Source organism: Nanorana parkeri, unplaced genomic scaffold (assembly GCF_000935625.1).
Source record: "Nanorana parkeri isolate BGI_ZX_2015 unplaced genomic scaffold, ASM93562v1 scaffold394, whole genome shotgun sequence".
Lineage (NCBI taxonomy): Eukaryota > Metazoa > Chordata > Amphibia > Anura > Dicroglossidae > Nanorana > Nanorana parkeri.
In genome coordinates, this window is record NW_017306662.1 from 53,080 (window position 1) to 58,774 (window position 5,695).

Sequence of the window (5,695 nt, forward strand, 5' to 3'; positions counted from 1 at the left end):
ATTCCCGGTAGGATACAACAAGAAAAAAAACATGTTGGGGGGGGGGGGGGGGTGCATGGTGAATGTTAGTGGCAGACTGCATCATATATGCATCATATATGTGGCAGACTGCATCATATATGTTATAGAGGTCACTAACTAACATCATACGTTTCATTTTACAATCCATGGTTCTGATTTGAGGATTTTTCTTCAGATGCAGTTGTTACATTATAACAGATTGAATGGCGGTTGTAATAAATAGCGATTCCGCGTGAACTGACACGTGTTTTACGTTCTGGGGTCCTTTAAGATGGAAGCTCGGTGACAGCCGTATTACGGGCTGGCTGCCACTCAGCCTCGGAGCTTGTATTTTTGGTGTGTGACTTTGCCATAAATATTATTTCAGAGCGATATTCCCAGCAGATCCAGGGAGCGAGGATTGAGTATCTGTCTCTGCTTCCAAAACACAGAGAACAATATCGCAGTCATGGCTGCAAGTGGCGGTACACAAGAAGGCTTTGCATGGCCCTGAAACGTACACGGACTTCTGGGTTTTTCGGCGAGTGTTTATACTAAAAACACACGCCTGACGCGGGGCTCCGGATCGTTCACCTGACAGGCAAGTGTAGGTGCATGTGTCAAAGCGGCAATTATAGGGAAACTCCGGTCAAGCATGGGCATTCGACTGTTCTACTCATTCAAGGAAAACAGCAACATGAATATATATTTTATCTTATGCTAAGTAATGAGTCAGTGTAACACTTTCAGGTATTTGTTACCTCTCACTGGGAACATAGTATTCCCCCTGACAATGTTTTTATCTTTTCTCTCCAGATAGATGGCAACAGAGATGACACAGTCATGAAAAATCCTGGTGTTTGTGCGTTCACAGATCTGCCCCTGCTACAGCCACTTACCCTGAGACTTGCTATAAAGTTACAATGTTGCAGACTGATCACTGGAGGAGGGGAGACTGAAGAAATGCTTATTCCTGCTTGCATTAAACTGATCATTGGAGGAGGGGGGACCTGAGGAAATGTTTCCTCCGGCTTGCAGCAGACTGATCACTGGGGGAGGGGAGTCTAAGGAAATGCTTCTTCCTGCCTGCAGCAGACTGATGGCATTACATCTGATAGCTTTGCAGTGTTCATATGAGGTAGTGCTATACCTTGCTGGTGGTGGGTGAGTGTGTGGTGATGTCACTTCTGTGCTGCTCACTGTTCTCTTTGCTGGAGGGGAAGCTGTAGCTGAGGACCGGCAGTGCAAGGATCTCTCTGCTTCATCCATTCTGCTTCTAGAATATTCCCCCACCATATATCACATCACCACTCATCAGAAGTGCAGCTCCAACATGATAATGAAAAGCCCGACCTCTACCAAGATGGCCACCTCCGCACAGACACAGGGCAGAACAAGGCATGGTAAGTACGTCATGGGGGAAAAGATCCTTTGCCATCTGCTTGCCTTTTTTGGGGCCACATTTTTCATAGTACAGGTCCTCTTTAACGATCTTTAAAATAGAGTGTGAATGGAGGATTAATATGCTGTAATTCATATTAGAGAGTTATTAAGTCTGCTCGGGGTGCAATTTTCTTATTACTGTGACCCAACTGGGGAGATTTACCCTGACTTCCTGTCTTGTTGACAACTTATTTCTCAAAGTTTGGCACTGTGACACTCAAAAAGGAAGTAAGAGGAAAGCTACGGAGCAGTAACACATAAAAATTAGCAAAAACGTTTTGACCTTTTTAGTTTTTAGCCTTTTATTGGCATCTTCAGGATGATCTGCAGCATAAAAAAACCTGCACTGAGGTCTCTAGAGGCATGAATAGTTTCAAAGGGATCTATTTGTTTTTAAGTCGAATGATTTCTCGTGTTTTTCACTCTTGTTTTATTCCCCCCCCCCGAAGCTTGTTTTGTAAATAGGGACTTGTGCTCTTCTCCTGGTTCAATAATAAATACGCTGGTAACGGGATCACAAAGGGGAAGCTTTGTACTCGGACTAGCAGGCTTGTTTATACAGTATCATCACCGAATAATGACACAAATAATCCAATTACTGCCAGCGGGTATCATTCAGATAATCCCCGGGTACCCCTGGGTCAGCACGGCAGAGGTTTGTTGATGTATAACAAATTCTCTGAGCATAAAAATCCAATCTTAAAGGGGAACTCATTTAAAAAAAAAAATCCCAGTGAATAATAAAAATAAAGAAATGCTACATATGTTACCAGCAGTGTTGTCAGCCTGCTGTATGCACTCTTTTAATTGCCCAATGGGCTACCAATCACGTCTGTCAATAGCAGGGGTGTCCCGAGGTTGGGTGACACCCGGAGCGGAGACTGGGTGACATCCCGCCGTGACGTCATCTCGCATGCACGGCCGCCTCATTGACGCCTGCCGGCGGCCATCTTGGGACGTTCACCCGGCGGGATGGGGTATATGGCGCCGGGTCCCCTCCTCCCTCCTCACGCTGTCGGGCTCTCGGTTGTGACTACTTTACAACACACACAGGGACCGTGGGGAACAGACGTAGCCCCCCTCCAGAAGGAAGGACAGTGTCAGCACCAATTCAGAGATGATTGGAGCAGGGGCGTAACTAGAAATCACAGGGCCCCATAGCAAAATTTTGTATGGGGCAAGCGATCCAAACAGCAGCGCATTCTTCTCCACAGCCGCCAGTGAAAGCCACCAGCAGAGGATGCCACAGCAATCCAGGTGGCCCGCACGGCATCTGGCCGGGCCCCTCTCTGCCCCACTGTGCCCCGGCTGTTTGTTACGTCACTGGATTGGGGGATCTACAGCCGAGTGATACACAAATAAGATACATTGTTGTTCATAGTTCGGGTTGTTGAATGTATTTTTAAGACTGAACTCCGGAGTTTACTGTCACTTTAACCGCCACATGTGGAAAGTCTCCTCTCTGGAAGAGCTGTGAATACGTGGAAGAGATTGTGTAGATTGTAGCCAACTCTGTAGATTGTTTAAATAAAAGGCTGGATATGTGTCTTAATGTACAGAGTATAACCGGCTACTAATATGTATGAGATGATATATGGATGATCCAGGGAATACACATGTGGGGGATTTATCAAAACTGGAGCAGATAGAATCTTGAGCTGCTGTGCATGGCAACCAATCAGCTTCTCACTTTCATTTGCCAAGCTTAACTGAACAAACTGAAGAGAGAAGCTGATTGTTTTTTTTATGAGCAACCGCTCCAGATTTTGTCTGCTCCAGTTCTGATAAATTCCTCCCATTGGATCTTTGTTTTGAACTATATATCTCTATATTTCAGAGCTGGCGTGCCCCGAACAACTGGGGCATACGTTTGTGTCACTTGTTGAACTTCATTCTCAGGAAGGTGAACACATCATCACTAAAAAAGGAGGAAGTAACAATTTTGGAAGGCAGATAAGCCGCGTCCTATGACACTGATAATAAGTAACACGCTGGAATGTCATAGAACCCGGGCACAGAGGACACAACTGGTTACAATACACGTCTCCGCTGTCCTTGTATGCGGCTCGTATCTGCCCCGCGGATAAAGGAACAGATCTGGTTTTTAACCTGTTAACATATTAACTTTTCTCCGGGCTCGGTGATTTATGGCCGGGTTCATTTATAAAAGCCGTGTCTCGTGTTTAAATATTAGTGATGGAATTTGTCAAAGTTACTAATGTGCCAACAACTGAAAGCAAAGCTGAGCAGTTCTCTTTATATATTCAGCAAAATAAAGCAGCTTTGCAGATCTAACCTCTCAACTCTGATTTTTGCTTATTTAGGGGTCTATTCACTAAGCTGCCATAGGCAGCTGAGTGACTAACCGACCCGTAGCTAAGTGAGCCGAACGCTGTTTGGCTATTCACTTCAGGCTGGTACGGCTGGTTCCAGCCATATATCGTCTGAAATCAGCTGTACATCGGGTGGCTTCGGCTGGCTTCGGGTCGGCCGAACATGCTCAGCATGTTCGGCCGACCCGAAGTGCAGAAGGAGTTCGACTCAGCCGATCCAACATCTGGATCGGCTAAGCCAAACCTCCGGCAGGCTTCTCGCTGCTGTGCAGCCTATTCTCATAGATGCCGAACAGCAGTGAGTGAATAGCCGAATGCTGCCGGCTGTTCTGCTCGGTACCCCTGTGGTACCGATCAGAATAGAAAAACAGTTAAAAAAGTAGTAAAACATGAAATAGAAAACGAACGGGCGGAGCTAGCAGTGACAGCTAGCTCCGCCCAACTGTCTTCTATTGGCCGGGCGGTTCTGCTGCCGTCAGAATAATAATAATAAAACAAAAGCTAGTTTGCTATTGGCTTTTGCGAATTGAAATAGCCAATAGGAATCTAGCTATGCATTCCTATGGTGATTTTTTTTTTTAAATTCTGGCGGCAGCCAGCGGCTCCGATGTCAGAAGAAAAAAAAAAAAAAAAGAAACAGAGCAGGGAATGGTTTACTCTGCACGATCGAGCAGAGTAAAACTTTCCCGAAGAAAGTGTTTCTCTCCCGGTCGGCCGGGAGCCGCTATCTAATAGCGGGAGACTCCCGGAGCGTCCGGGAGAGATGGGATGTCTGGAGATCAGTGTCCCTGGTAACCAGGGACGCTGATCTGTCTCTGCAAGTGGCTGGAGCTAGCCGTGAGATGACGGCTGGCTCCGCCCAGCAGTCAGTAGTCGGCGAGCTTCGGCTTTCACCTCGACTCGGCCGACTTCGGGAGCTGTACGGGCTATAGTGAATAGCCAGTACAGCAGCCCTTCAGTCCTACTGAACCGAAGGGGTGCTGGGGGCCGAAGCTACGGCTAGATCCTTCGGCAGCTTAGTGAATAGACCCCTTAGTGTCTTGAGAGCTGTCATCACACACCCAGACTATTGTAAACATGGCTTTGCTTACTTAGGGCTTGTCTGCAGTCTGCATTGTACAGAATAAAAGGCAACATTACTGAGAACAACAAGCAGGGCACTTCATCGACATAGCTGTTCAATGTCCTCAACACACCAGTGAAGGTCACAAACTGCTAGAAGAAGACAACCCTTGCATAGGTTTAGCTAGGCCTTGCCCATCTCCCCATCCCTTGTGATTCCAAGCAGCCAATTGTGGAAATAAAATGCACAGCTAAGGGTTTTGTGATGCCTTCTTTGTTGCTCTCAGTCCTAGTCTGCAGGTATGAATCTTGCTCCATCGTACAGCGCTAACTAAAGACAGTTTAATGTAAACAAAGCTTTGTTTCCATTGGCTTGTAAGGACAGTTGTCAAAGCCGGGAGAGAAAGTCAAAGGTCAATAGTTATATGTAGTGCTCCCACAATTATTAAAAGAGCTAATGTTCGTGGTTGTGTTGCCAATACGTTAAGTGAAATACTATGTACCTGTGTCTGCTTTTTATTTTTGGGGTGAAGGTGTTAGTAAAATAAAATAAAGGAAAGCTTTTGGCATGTAGCAGTCAATGAAGCCCGCCTGTGATGAGGGGCTGCTCTGAAGTAGAGCCCCCCCCCCCATCAATCACACATTGCTGTAATTAGGAGGAGGCACTCCGCTGCAAGACATCTTCAGCTCAGGTACCACCGCAGGTCACAGTGAATTCTATCCTAACCGGCCCATCCACTCACTGCAATTATGTTATAACTTATTCTACGGTGGCAGGGGCTTATAATAAAATGCAGAGCACGACAGAATGGAATATCCTGCAGAATGTGCTCACATCAGCTGTCAGCAGGGAGAGG